This window comes from Gigantopelta aegis, chromosome 3 (assembly GCF_016097555.1).
Source record: "Gigantopelta aegis isolate Gae_Host chromosome 3, Gae_host_genome, whole genome shotgun sequence".
NCBI lineage: Eukaryota > Metazoa > Mollusca > Gastropoda > Neomphalida > Peltospiridae > Gigantopelta > Gigantopelta aegis.
In genome coordinates, this window is record NC_054701.1 from 53,285,668 (window position 1) to 53,302,162 (window position 16,495).

At 36.7% G+C, this 16,495-nt stretch overlaps 1 protein-coding gene across 2 annotated transcripts in view; it reads right to left on the reverse strand.

Annotated features, from left to right (window-relative positions):
- Positions 1-16,495, reverse strand: part of LOC121368237 (kelch-like protein 12) — a 151,993-nt gene that overhangs the window by 21,498 nt on the left and 114,000 nt on the right. The window lies entirely within an intron of this gene.

The following is a 16,495-nucleotide window of genomic DNA, read 5'->3' on the forward strand; positions in this document are numbered from 1 at the left end:
GCATCTGTTAGAATGAAAGTACTATAGACTAAGTTTATGTTAATAATTAAAAAAGAAAAGAAAAAAAGAACTTAAAAACAAATGCATTCTATTTGTAGAAAGTGAAATGAAGTCCATGAGTTGTTGTTCATACTAAGTACATTTTAGCTACACATCTTGTCATTTCTGTAGTACTCTGCACAAGAGGTTGAGGAAATTACTACCAATTAACAAAACATGGTTACATGTATAGCTTCCACTTGTCTGATTGTCAAAATAAATTAAAAATCTTTTGTTTAATCAATGGTGGAATATATAATGACATATAATGAAAATAAACTCATCATTTCTTAAATTGTTTGCATGCAATGTGATCTTTTTATTTTCAAAACAGCCGACATACACTACTTAACTGAAATGTCATTTCCGACTGACAAAATATGTGTAAATGTGTTAAGAGTTATCACAACCCAGTTAATAATTTCCTTGCATTAAAGTAAATTAAAACTGAAGGCTAATCATAATTATTTATTTTATTATCTACAAACTGTAAATTATAACAGAAGATAAGTACATATATATGATTGTAATCGCTAAAGAATCAATGTTAATAACATCTACCCGGTAGGTTATAAAGATGCTGAAATACATGCACAATAAATACATGTACACATGTAGTTCCTATTTATAAGAATAAAATAAAAGAAATCCAGGTATCATTGACTAGATACGTCAGAAGTGTGTTATAATAATATTGATATGGTTTTGTCGTTCAGAGTAAAATAGTAAATGACAGGATTAGTTGGGAATCCAAAATTTTAGTTTAAAATGCTTCAAAATGCTAACTCAGTATATCATCAAGGTCTTTGACTGCACCCTTGGAGCTTGTCTTTTCGAGCTATGTGAAAACCCTGTATCAAAAATTGGTAGAAATCTACTCCTGCTGTAACAGAGAACCATACAATGATAACAGACACATATTACATGCAGGGCCTGGTCATGAAATTTTTAGTGACATGTAAAAGTGAAGCACCACTAACTGAAGATATAAAAAAAATATATATATCCACATACATTGTACATATACATGGGTGTGCCCCTCACGTTTTTGCACCTTCCTATGCCCATGTTTGTGTAATCATTCGAGTTTAAAAGCTAATAATACACATTAGTAAATGACCTGTCTGGAAGTGTGAACTCAAATGTATATAACTGAATATAAATTGAATAATAAACTGAATAATAAAATGTCCACTAGCTACTAAGAAAGAAATGTTTTATTTAACGACGCACTCAACACATTTTATTTACGGTTATATGGCGTCAGACATATGGTTAAGGACCACACAGATTTTGAGAGGAAACCCGCTGTCGCCACATAGGCTACTCTTTTACGACAGGCAGCAAGGGATCTTTTATTTGCGCTTCCCACAGGAAGGATAGCACAAACCATGGCCTTTGTTGAACCAGTTATGGATCACTGGTCGGTGCAAGTGGTTTACACCTACCCATTGAGCCTTGCGGAGCACTCACTCAGGGTTTGGAGTCGGTATCTGGATTAAAAAACCCATGCCTCGACTGGGATCCGAACCCAGTACCTACCAGCCTGTAGACCGATGGCCTGCCACGACGCCACCGAGGCCGGTAGCACTAGCTATTATGATATTTATGTCCCTCATGAAATAATACTTTGATTAGTCATAAATACCATGTTATATGTGAGATATATACTTGTTGTGTACAGACCTGTCAAACGGCCCTCCTGGATTCTGCGGAAGACATGCAGTATTTGATCAAGTCTCCCAAAACTCTACCCGGGAAAACCATTCTCCTGCGAAATCCTTATTTTCTAAGCATAAAAAAATTCAAGCTATCGTGGCTGTGTATTGACATTTAATGTTGCCATATATAAAACATTTCAATTTCGTCCCAACAAAGCCTCTGACTTGTAAAACGTCTCCCCACTAGAATACATAATGCAACGAGTGCCAGAGTTGATAGTGACCGCATCAGGTGCATGCATCAATACACACAATGTCAAAATCACATGTCAAAGCAACAACGAAACGACAAATTAGCTACATAAACAATACTTGTATCAGTTAGTTAATTTGTATGTTTGTGCAGTAAAATGTTTAGCCTGGTTGCAAAAACAAATTGGCGGGGGAAAAGCAAAGGAAAATTGATTTTTAGTTTTTCTGAATCAGCACACCCCATAGTGTTCCGAAAGAAAATCCCCACTTTGAAATTAGTTCTTCAAAACCTATCTTAGATTCACCGAGATACAGGGTAGGGATAACAAATTTATGGTTTTGGTCACTTGCAGTCTTTTTATGTCAATGAAAATTGGCAAGAAGTTACAAACGTAATTACCCTTTACTGTTGTCTATGGGAGGACTTGATGTGATGATGTTATCATGATCAAATCCAAGGTGGCTGCCATTTTGGTGGGAAAATCTAAAATATTGTTTGGTGGTCAGCTCAAATCATTCCAACGTAAACTAATTGTAATGAAGTTTTATTTATCTCTATTACATATACATGTACTAATGATTTGGTCTGAATTTGTAATTAAATCTATGGTGACATGGATTAGAATCCTGCCGACGACAATAAACGTTCATGATAATTGTATTCAACCTTTTCATTCACCAATTATAAAGGCCTAACACATTTTATTTTATAATAATGAAAACTGGTAGAATGTTACAGGAGTCTATGAAAACGACTATTGTTTTCTAGTTATTCTAACTCATCAAAAACATTTGAAACTACATGTACATGTACTTGTAATGTGCACACCAATTATAAAGGTCTAACAAATTTATTTTATGATAAGATTGCCAAAAAGTTAGAAAAATAATTACTCTTTCCTAAAATACATTGGCCAATTTGATGTAATGTTATGATAAAATCCAAGATGGTGTCTATAGTATCGAAGATGTTGTTTTCTATTTATCCTATGTCATTCTTTCTCATGTTAAACATTTGAAATTGGTTTGTAATGTAATTTCATTTTTTTTTTTTTTTGGGGGGGGGGGGGGGGGGTGTGTGTGAGGGGAATTTGAATCTTGAAGAGGACAATTTGTTTTGATATTAATTATTTTCAACCTTTTCATGCACCCAATTATTCAGCAATGGTTGCAATAGGTTTAATAGATCACTCCGTGGCAATCTCCAGAACTGAGGCTTCTGCAGATTTAATTCTTCGCATTAACAAGTCAACAGGTTTGTTCGAGATTGTTTGGGTATTCAAGTTCAAATCAACTATGTTGCAAACCTCGTGAACATAAACCAATCACTTCATTGTCCAAGTTCATCCACTGCATAGTCTATATACCTTAAATACTGTCAGAGTCATCATTTGTGATTCCACGATGTTTGACTGAAAATCAATGTCTGGCACTTGTGAAAGCGAAATTGTCATTCTATTGGAACTGAATAAAGCTATAAAAAGTATTTTGATAGTGTCTTGTGTATTGGATGAATAAAATATGCCAGCTGCTGTTTCCTGAATTGAGCTACAGCTTTCATCAGCTTACTTTTGGTATGTCCAAATGTAGACAATGTCATGTCAAATCTATGAATAGAAAGTGTGTTTTCTCTAAGTTCTAATGGCCGGGTTAACCTCTGATGCACATTTTTAATAAAATGAATTCAATAGGAGCCCACTAGTTTCTGTTGTTCATTTGATAATCTTATTGAAACTTATGTTCCTTTTATTATACTCCCGGTGATGCAGAACAACCTAACCCACGTTACACCACTGTTTACAGTTAATTAACAGTTTGCAAATTGCCGAAATAATCGAGTGCAGTAGATACAAATAGTATATCAGCATCTCTTTGTGTTCCAAGTGGTGAATGACCACAGCAATGAAAGTATCTTTAATGATGATGTTAGCAAATAATGCTTTCACATCCTTATTCAGACAGACAATTATCTTAGTTCCCTTCTTTGACGATGACTGGAAAATTATCTATTTGCTTCACTCATGTTTGTGATGCTTAGTTGAAAACTCAGGATTTTCATGAAATATAAAAGTACACTGGCCAAAGTACTAGGGGTGCAACTATACAGTCAAAACCCTATTGTAATATACTGCGATAAAAAAACTACCATATTGCAATATGTATTGCCATATAGTTGATGCAGTAATCCTAGGACCATTATTGCATCATTTAAGTTTTCAGGATTTCAGATGTAATTTGTCCTTTTTAAAAAAAAATCACTTAATACAATACTGACAACGGAACTCCGTTGACAGAACATACAAAAAATTCCATGCAGCAGTGGAATAGTCCATTGTTATTTTTATGTGTGCATGCGTTACTTAATTAAGCATTTGATAACACTGACTTGGACAAGGCAATTATGTTCCAGAATAAATTTAATAAAGATAATTAAATATGTTTAGTTTTTACTATAATTTGTATGTCACATTTGAACCACTGTATTTTAAGTTAACATGAATTATCACTGCTATTTATTTACATTAAAAAATAATTTTAAAAAACCTTATAAAAACTGTAACTAACCTCATCACTCAGTGTATTGTTACAGCCACTCAACAGTTAAAGGGCCACAATCATGGCACATTATTAATACACAATATATAAAACAAATACATAAACATTACAGTATTAAAAATTAAAAACAAAAATAGTACATCCCAGTTATTAATAAAGTGACTTTTTGTAAAACGCTTGGGGAAAACCCCCACTGCTCAGTCAATCTGACCCGCATCTGACCTGTGATGTAGCATCCGGCCTTCTGTTAGTAGGTCAACAGTAAAGAATGATTTTAAAAAACCCCAGCTGATTCTTAACGGATGCTATAGTTTCAACATTTTGGTCTTATCACATTTGTACATCTACTCTAATCGTACCTCGATTAGTGAGGAAGTAGTATATAAGCACGTTAACCCTGTGAGAAGCAAGACACAAGTTCAGTCCTGACTTAAGTGGGATATTAACATTTGACTGTAATAAAAATGTGTGTTCAGAACACATTTAAAACAACAAGCAGAATAAATAACATTATTTTATTGATAATATCACATAAAATAGGGATGTGAATTTATTGTTTTAGACAGAATGGTATGATGCAATGCAGGTATGAACACATACAAATAATAATAGGATTTATCTTGCTACCTACACCCGTTACTACAGGTGTTGTTCATCGTTTCTTAAGCTTTCAAAGAGGTGCGATTATTTCATAACACTTTCTGTGGTGTCCTAATTACTTGGGAAATGCCGTCATTGTTTAAAAGGTGACCACTGGCAGACAGTAGAGGTATGATCGCATGCCGGCGTAGACAGTAGGGGCAATTAAGATCGCATGCCTGTGTAGACAGTGCTAATTACTACATTACCCTTCTTTTGTTCTTGAATTTGCATCCGAAGTCCAGAATAGAAGGCGTGTGTGTGGGTGTGGGTGTATATATATATATATACATATACATATACATGTACATATATACGTATACATACACACACACACACACACACACACACACACACATACTGTCAAAAAAAAAGAAAAAAAAGAGTAGTTTGTTTTATTTAACAACGCCACTAGAGCACATCGGCTATATGGTCAAACATGGTCATTCTGACAGTTTTTTTTAGAGGAAACCCGCGGTCGCCACAAATGCTACTCTTTTACAACAGGCAGCAAGGGATCTTTTATTTGTGCTTCCCACAGGCAGGATAGCACAAACCATAGCCTTTGTTGAACCAGTTATGGATCACTGGTTTGGTGCAAGTGGTTTACACCTACCCACAGCCTTGCAGAGCACTCACTCAAGGTTTGGAGTCGATATCTGGATTAAAAATCCCATGCCTTGACTGGGATCTGAACCCAGTACCTACCAGCCTGTAGACCGATGGCCTAACCATGACACCACCGAGGCCGGTCTGTCAAAAAAAGAAAAGCATAGGTGATAAGGAAAGTAGAAAAGTGTTTGATTTTACAAAATATCGTTTTTTTTGTACAATGTTGCTGAATGACCATGTTTGTTAATGATCCTGGAATGGGACAGCATGCCCAAATACCCCCTAAAACAAATTTAACGCATGTTGTGCGACAATTGCAGGAAATCAGCATGAAATGGTTAGATTTTGGCGAATGCACGTGAAACTCGGGAATAAGATTGGGGTATAGTGATGGGTATTTAAGCTGCAATGCTCGCAATGATGCCTCATTTCCATTTTGATGTAGACGAGTTACAAGATGCCAAGACTAAGCCTGCCGAATCGAAACACTGCAATAGGCCACCTCCAGTTAGGTGAATCGCAGTCAGCAGCTGCACGCCACATGAACGTCCATCAGAGCACCAGTTCACGTCTCTGGGACAGGTACCAGCAGTTTCAATCAGCTGAAGACCTTGCATAACAACTGCAGCACAAGATTGCTACATCCGGGTTCTGCACTTGCGTCACCGAACTGTCACAGCAACGAACACTGCTGGACGCATACCTGGTTTGAGAAGGGTGTCTGCACAAACCCTTCAGAACCGACTTCGAAAAGCTGGTTACGGGCTAGGACACTGTATGTTTGCCCTGTCCTGCGACATCAACATCGACATTTACGTGTTCACTGTGCATGTACAGGGGTGGAACTTGGGAAACTGGCAGCAAGTATGGTTCAGCGACGAGTCATATTTCCTTCTACTGCAACGTGATGGACGACAACGTGTTTACAGATGCCGCAATGAAAGTTTTGCCAACAACTGCATCGCTCAAGTTGACAGATTTGGTGGAGGGATTGTCATGATGTGGGGAGCCATCTCATACACCGGCAGATGTAAACGTGTGTTTGTACAAGGCAACCTGACAGCTGTACGTTACCGGGATGAAATTCTTTGCTGTCACATGCTTCCCATTTTGTATTGACAGAGAGAAATCTTTCAGCAGGACAATGCCAGGCTGCATACGGCACGTGTAACAATGGATTTCCTACAGAATGATTACATTAATGTGCTGCCATGGCCATCAAGATCACCAGATCTCAACCCCATTGAACATCTATGGGATGAACTAGACAGACGTGTACGCCAGCACTGACCCGGAGCCTCAGACGCTTCTGCAACTGTCACATGTACTGCAGGAAGAATGGGTTAGGATTCCACGTGCCTGGATTCAGAGACTCATTCAGTCTATGCCAAGGAGATGTTGCGCAGTGATTGCTGCTGCTGGTGGCTACACAAGGTACTGATTTCAGTGCCGTCGTGCGACGCTGTTTGGTGACAAAAACGCCTCCACTGCTGTCAGTCCATAACAAGAACATTGTCACACACTCATGTGTCAAATTTGACTGTGATACGATCATAAATAACAAAAGTATGCCACTTTGTATTAAAGAGATAATTCCATGAATATTTCGCCTATGCGTTTCTTTTTTGACAGAGTATATATACACACACATACATACACACACACAAACTGTTTGTGCGTGCGTGCGTGTGTGTATATACAAACACCACTGCAGGGATGCAGGGATGGAGCATGGCCGTAACAGTTTTCAAAGAGGCACTTTTGTGGGTTATATATGTTGTATCTGTGAAAATGTCCTTCTCAAATGAATTTGAAAGAAGAGTCTGGCAACATCGAGCCGTACCACTATATTTTACACTTCCGCCCCTGCTCTAGAACCCTCGCCCCTCACCCTTTTGAGCTCTAGTTTAGCTCGTGCTTGTCGTGGTTTCTTGTTTGCTGTATCATGCGCAATCGTAGAACATATGCCGGTGAGAATACAAGCTTGGAACAGATGTTAAAAAAAAAAAAAAATAGGTGTCATATTTATCGACCACCTTAAATAATTGTCATAATCCTCAGGGATGAAGTGGTCACTGCAGATCCTATCTCATTGTGATGTTCCATTACACACGGGTTCTGTTTAAGAACCACTTCCATGCAAACCTTGTGATTTAAAAAAACTGCTGCTTTGATACATCCAAACACTAAACAATGGTTCATCATATTTTACATTTGAAAACTATCTCCAAAAGAATATTCCATCCATACAATTCAATTCAATAGAATAAAATGTTCACGTTTTAAAAAATACACGTGTTCCACCTCCCAGTATAATGTCTGAAAAGCTGTGAATCATGCTTTCATGTTATGCCGGTTAGTGCGTCACGGGGTCACGTGACAGCTCTTGGATTCGACAGGCATTTTGGCAAGGGATGGGAAAAACGCGACTTTTTATTGCGAATATATTAAAAACAGGTAAATTTTTAAAACTTATTTTATTGATACTTTATATATATTGTAAAAGGTATACGTAGATACCAAACAATAGTAAATTACGTTTTTGATAAATGTGGAACTTTAAAGCTGTCAGTCTCTGTTACAGCAAGTGGCTTGCCCCATGTGAAAAATAAACATCATTTTTGTTTTTCACTTGGGAAAGCTATATCAAAGAAACAGCCAGCCAGAGTGAAATTGACAGTGTTATAATGTTTTAATTGTTACAGGGCATTGAAGGGAGGAACTTTGATTCCATGTTATTACATTTGAGTTGAATCAGGTGTATTTTTCTTTGAAGAGGTTTGACCCTTCGTGAACTTATAGTAGACTTGCAAAACTCAAAGCCAAATAAATTATTTTTACACCATTCATATTGGGTCTTTCTTTCTAGAATAAAGGCATGACATCTGGAGTGAGGAAGGCAGTCTAGTTGGCGGGGGGCGGGGGATAAGTCAGATTTTAATCTGTATTTACATGAATGTGGTACAGGAAAAAAACACATACATTTGTCGGGGGGGTGGGGGGTGGGGGGGAGAGAATGGGCACATGGCTCTCCTCCCCCGGTTCCTACAGGCCAGGCTTACCGGTATATGGTGTTAATAATTTTATTCATTATTCATGATTAAATATTTAAAATTTTCTAATTAATTGAATGAAATAAGAAAAATAAACACTACGCTTCTTATATTTTGTTCAATGCACAATAGCATCTCTAACAAAATATACTGCAACATTAGTAGTAGTACATTGTAGCTGAAATCGATTGACAATAATCAACACAGGGTTCATACACCTTGGAAACAAAACAATTCCAGACTTTTTCCAAGACAAAAAAATAGACTCACGTTACTCAATACAATCTTTTTGTCATATGCATTGTACAAGCGAGTACTTCAAATCTTTGGTAAACAGGGTTCACACAAACTTCTCACTTCAAAATTCACAAACTTTTCACAAACTTTAAAGACCATTTTTCTCAAAATTCAAAGACCCATTTTGGAAGCTTACTTACTTTTAATTCAACATTCGTCATGCAGTTAATCCATTCTTTTTTCATATAGTACGTACTGTCTAATGATATCCAGCTGGTTATGTTCATTGTTACTGCAATATTAGTTCTTTAAACTTTCAGTTTCAACTGAGGTAATAGGTGTGTAAGGCATCATGGCCTTTTAAAACCTATAATCATGAAAATACTTTTAATGTTTGAACATTTAAAAATGAATCACCTATATTGTTTATAGTGACGTCACGGCTCGACTCGATCTATTGTCATTATTGTGCTCTGCATTTCCGCTTTCATAAAGGTTTAATATTGCATTTTAACACAAGCTATTACAAATAAAAGATATTAAAATTGTATATATATATGTTCATCTTTAATAAATGTTGGTGTTTAAAAGTTATTTAGTAATATTTATCTGTTTAAACAATAAATGGTGACCGATCAAAACAATTTCGGAAAACTTTGCAGGTCACGTGTCATTAGAAAACTGCTTACTAAACCGGTGAACACGTTAATAGTTCCAGCTTCATTTGTTTTGTTTGTCGGCTTGGGATTAATCGACACGGGTGGTTGGGTATGGCAGGGTATAGCCGACTAGTAATGAAAAGACCGATTAGCACAATCAACAATGCAAACAGTCACTGTGTTTTTAACGTGTGGCTGCAATCAAGAATGTAAGAGAATAAAACAAATGACTGAAAGGTAAGTGCTTAATACTAACTGCAATAACAACAGTAATAAATTTGAAAGTCGTTTCATGTTAAAGGGTCGCATGCTATCAAAATATAATCAAAAGATTAAAAATGAGTTCACATAAAAAAAAGCATTAAAACCCCAGCCGTCAAATAAATATTTACTACGACCAACAAATTGCATACGAGTACAACATGAGTTCCAAGAGAAAACGACACCGTTTCTATAAATAGAAATCGGCTACTGCTTCCGGATAAGTTTGCTGTGACAAATGATGATTGAAAGCAGATGTACTTTGTCATTTTGTAGACCACATAGACATCTGACTTGGTTAGTTTTATATAGGGGGGTCGGCTTATATACAAGGTCTATAATTTTAAAGCCGATTTGGAGGGTGAAACTAGGGGGTCGGCTAATGCATGGAGTCGGCTAATACACAGCGATATACGGTAATGCTTTTTTTTTTTTTTTTTTTTTTTTTTTTATGTGTTAAAAATAATGATGCCACATACCTGAATGATATCAATGTTTATGATAGATTAATGAATTGTTTATTTATGGAATTAATTAATGTTATTTTAAAATCAGTTATAATTATGCCTAATAGTATCCTAAATTTAAAGGATGTTAGCCTAAAAATAAAAATCTCAAATTACATGTAATATTAATACAATGTTTAAATCAGGATTTCGATTTTATTATTTACCACAGAAAATTATGTTACTACATTATTTTTTGGACTGTCACTGTTTGTATATTGTACTATTTTAATTTTTCCAATAGGTCTTCTACTATGACAGCTGAAGTGAAACATAATTTTGTTCATCGGACCGGTCTGTTCGGTAAACTTCGTTGTTTCTGATAGAAATACCACAGATTATTGTTATTACACAATATACTGACAGCAAAACTTAATATTTTGTTGAATATCTAAAATGAAACATCAATAACTGAGCTATGCTTGACCAGTCTGCATGTGATGCCGATGTCTACATTATGTGTAGCTAATCCCGTACGACAAGGCATCCTTACCCCCCCCCCCCCCTCCCACCGAGTTAGGTTAAATTAGGTTAAATAGAAGCTGAGGGGTGGGTAGGTTCAGAAGTCGTTCCACCTCTTTATTTCGCGCCTTTGATAACACTGCCAGTCAATCCACACTGCTTTGTCTTTGGCTCAGTGATCTCATTGGCTGTGGTAAAATGGTGATCTCTGTTTTTGTCCCGCATAATGCTGGGTTTAACCTTTTTAAGCCTAATGAAACACAATGTTTTCGCTTACCAGATGCCACCCCACACTTGAAAAATGTATTATATTGGCATCATACCGGTATTATTGCCCCCCACCCCCCACCCCACCCCAATATATATATATATATATATGATTTGAGATCATCAGTAAATATATATGTTATAAATGCTACATCCACCAGGACGCACGTGGTTTCAATATGGTGCGTCAAATCTTCGATCACTGCGTCAGGGACCCGAGACCCCCCAAAACAGTCATAGGCCTTTGTTTGACATTTTAAAAGTTCATACAAAAATTCCAACTAAAGTTTACTGTAACTTATTAATGCATAAATTACAGACTTTGCAGTGGCTGGTCAATGCACCTTCACCTATCGCAGCAATATCTATTGATTTTTTGCAGACAGTGCAGTATGCTTTGCGATTAGATGTTGTATCTTTCAGCAACCAAACTTTGTAGCATGGTTTCTGAAGCCACTCTTCGTGAAACCAGCGAAAGCCTGGCATTTTCATATGATGATCAATTAAAACGTGGCTCAAAAAAATAAAAAATAAAAAATCAAATCAATAACCAAAGACGTTGACAAATGTAATGTAAAAACGGGCGGAAAAATACTGATGCTTTGCATGGGGTCTATTGAAAAATAGGGGAGGCTGCACATTACATCAGGCATAAATTATGATTCACGTTGCTTTGCTAGTCTGTATTTCGTAGCGATCACAATTACGAAGCACACAAATATTTTATTTTTATTTTTCATATTATTATTATTTTTTAAATTCCCATCACCAGCCTACCCCGAATGTTACTGTTGAAACTCATTGGAAATTCACAAACTTTCAAAGACCTCATTGGATTTATTCATTTTTCCCAGACTTTCAAGGCCTTGAAAATGGAAATAATTTTTCCTAAACTTTCAAAGACCTTCAAAGACCATACAAACCCTGGTAAATGTTGGCAATTGTTAGTCTTGATTTCCCAAATGTATGTTAGTGCTGAGATCGGAAAATGTTGTCAGATTCCACCGGGTTCACGCAATCAACATTTTCTACATGAGTCCTAAAGATGAATTTCCATACTTTTTCCAAACTAACTTACAAAAAAGGTATTTTTCCATAGTTTTTCTAAGTCTGGAAAATGGATTTGACTGTATTATTTAAATTTAATATTAAAATTTCATGGGTTTTTTTTTTTTAATGAAAGCAGAAGGCATAAACTAAGTATATAAATAAAAATATTTGTAATACTGATTCCATCATAAACCTAAATGATTATATAAACCACAACATTTATTAGTAGCATAATGTTCTTCTTGGTCATTTTTATTTTTTAACACAATACTAGTCTACTAGAACACCGGTGTGACGGTGTCAAACTATTTATAAATTGTCACATTCGGAAATCCTTACTATCGGGCTTTTCCGTTGCTGCTTGATTGACACGGAAATGTATGTATTGAATCGCAATGTTTTAGCAGAACGACCAAACAAAAGGTTATTGGCTAAGGTGTTTTGAACGATTGGCCGAAGTATTCCAAGTTCAGGGAAAAACAGCGAAGTGTGATTCTCACTTGTTGGTTTATTTCTTTGAAGATGATAGCTGTAGCCGTATTCCAGTGTAAATGAACAATGAATAATAATGTGTAAGTAACAAAACATTTATTTATTGGACTTTTAACACATTTTGTTAGAAGTAAGTATAACTGACCTATCACTTTAGTATGCCAACAATAACCTCTGCAACTGACCGCGGCAATTGGCAATGCCGTAGATATTGCCACAGAGTTTTTTGTTCTCTGATGCATTTCTTTTGCTGTGGACTACATTTGATTTTTTTTTTCAAGATGCACTTTGACCTTATTGTTAAAAATAAATTATACTTTGTGAACTGAAAATAGATTAAAAGTAAATATTAAAACAGTAACTGCACCATTATTATTAAGTATCTGAATCTCAGTGTCATCTAGTATGATTGTAAATACATGTAAATTACCTGCATTAAGCAAGTATCAACTAGGGCAATGAACTCTGTTGACTGTTCATAGCACATGCATTGCAGAGACCACTGGATTGCAGGGGAGGGGGAGAGGGGGTGACAGCTTATAGCCTCTATTAGAAACATACTTATCTGCCCTTGATTTGCATAGCGCTAAGCGGCCCCAATTAGCCACTAAATTATTTCTGGCGCGTTACACTCCAGTTGCTTGCAACAAAGGCCCTTTGTTACTACTGAATTGTGGAGTAGTTGTCAACTTGTTCTTTTATTTTTTTATGTTAATAAAGTTTTATATCACTATTATTGTTTTTCAGGTTGTGTGCAATCTCCTTCTTTTACAGAAAAGAAAATGTACAATATGTTTTGTGCTCAACAGAAATACTAGAAATGAAAGGTTTCTACTGTCTGACTCGCAAACAAATCGGACACGAGTCCAGTTTATACATCCACAACAAGAGCAACCACCCTCCAAATATCATCCGCAGTATACCAAAAACAATAAATAAAAGGCTTTCTGATATATCTTCGAATGAGTGCATCTTTGAAGAAGCGAAACGCCCATATAAGGAAGCCTTACTCAAGAGCGGATATAACTATAACCTCAAATACACCCCAACAGCAGAAAACAACAGACGCAGAAACAACCGCAATAGAAACATCACCTGGTACAACCCACCATATAGCTCCAACGTGAAAACCAACGTAGGTCACCAGTTCCTCAGATTACTCGATGAGTGCTTTCCCAAAAGCAACCCTCTCCACAAAATTATAAATCGAAACACCGTTAAAATTAGCTATAGCTGCATGCCTAATGTTGGGAAAATAATTTCAGCGCATAACAAAACTCTACTTCAACAACACAGAGACAAAGACGCAGTTCCCCCCAGAGAATGCAACTGTAGACGAAGAGCTGAATGTCCACTTGAGGGCAAATGCTTGCAGAAAGGAGTAATATATCAAGCTACCGTTAATACACTCGATAACAACAAGCAAGAAACATACGTTGGTTTGACCGAGAACACATTTAAGACGAGATATACTGCGCACACGAGCAGTTTTCAAAACGCAACACAGAAGAACGCAACAGCGCTAAGTCAGTACATTTGGACACTGAAGGATAGATTCACCCCATACACCATTAAGTGGAAAATTTTATCCAAAGCAAAATCATACTCTCCAGCGAGCAAAAGATGTAACCTCTGCCTGAAGGAAAAACTGTTCATAATGTATAAACCTGAAACCAGCACACTAAACTCCAAGAATGAACTCGTATCAGCATGTCGACACAGACGCAAATACCTTCTGTGCGCATACCACACATCACCTATTATAGACCTGCATAGTGACGTAACCTCGACGTCACAGAGTCCATTACGTCATCAGCTTTCCGTTGACGGTGTAATTAAATCTACATCTGATGAGTGAGAGCAATAATTCAACTCTCTCACGAAACAAGCCTGTCATGTAGAGAAAAACATACACTTTTTAACGATATATCTGGCTCCCACACGGTTGAGCACTCTATAAAATAGCGTCTTTCAACTCGAAAACGACTACTATTACAAAGCTCCTTATATTGTTGAGCACTCTGAAAGCCGCCATGGAATGTGTAAACTTTGGATACTCTACCAAAAATATACCGATCGCGAAACCTGATGACTACAGAAAATGCTTCTTAGAAAAGACCGAGTCATTCCTAAGGAGATTAAGATGGAGATCTTTCTTCTTCCTCAATCCCGAAGTTGCAACACAACAGAAAGAAACATACGGATTTAACACCACCAAATCCCCTCCTTCTATACCAGAACTCAAGAACTTCGAAGAAAAAATGGTAAGACTAGCTAAAAATCTACAATTTAACAACACATCAAGCAACCAACTACAGCGAAAACTCGCTAAGGACATAAACACTATAAAACATGACAAGAAACTACTCGTACCTGCCGATAAAACCACAAACTTTTACAAGCTAGACACCACCACTTACAACAGACTACTAGATAGCAACACAACCAAAGCATATAAAACAGCGCCACAGAACTCAGAACAAGAGATAACCACTAAAGACAAACACATTGCAGAAAAACTAAATCTAGCAGACCGCATAGATACAACAGCAAAAAGTGAAGCATTTATTACGTTAAAAGACCACAAACCAAACTTCTCCAATAAACCCACCTGTAGACTAATAAACCCATCTAAACCGGAAATTGGCATAATAAGCAAAAAAATCTTAGAGAGAATCAACAGAAAGATTCTGAACACAACCAGAACAAACCAGTGGAGGAACACGTCAGACGTGATTAAGTGGTTTAAAGCAATATCCAATAAATCCAACTATTCTTTCATATGTTTCGACATATGCGATTTTTATCCGTCCATAACAGAAAATCTCGTGAAACAAGCCCTACAGTTCGCATCCAAATTCGATGATATTTCTAGCGATGAGATGGAAATAATATTACAAGCAAGAAATTCACTGCTATTTAACAACAGCAAGGCATGGTGCAAAAGAGGCAAACAATCACGGTTTGATGTAACTATGGGTAGTTACGATGGAGCAGAAATTTGCGAAATAGTCGGGCTCTTTCTTCTTTCAGAACTACAAGCCAAATACGGCAACAATATAGGACTATATCGCGACGATGGCCTAGCTGCATTCAATGAGTCACCGAGAACCATAGAGATAATCAAAAAAGATATTTGCAGAATATTTGCAAACCATAAACTCAAGATCACCATAGTCGCCAACAAAAAATCTGTAGATTACTTAGACGTAACTCTAGACCTTGAAAAGAGCTCAGTCAAACCCTATATGAAACCAAACAACACACCTTTATACATCCACAACAAGAGCAACCACCCTCCAAATATCATCCGCAGTATACCAAAAACAATAAATAAAAGGCTTTCTGATATATCTTCGAATGAGTGCATCTTTGAAGAAGCGAAACGCCCATATAAGGAAGCCTTACTCAAGAGCGGATATAACTATAACCTCAAATACACCCCAACAGCAGAAAACAACAGACGCAGAAACAACCGCAATAGAAACATCACCTGGTACAACCCACCATATAGCTCCAACGTGAAAACCAACGTAGGTCACCAGTTCCTCAGATTACTCGATGAGTGCTTTCCCAAAAGCAACCCTCTCCACAAAATTATAAATCGAAACACCGTTAAAATTAGCTATAGCTGCATGCCTAATGTTGGGAAAATAATTTCAGCGCATAACAAAACTCTACTTCAACAACACAGAGACAAAGACGCAGTTCCCCCCAGAGAATGCAACTGTAGACGAAGAGCTGAATGT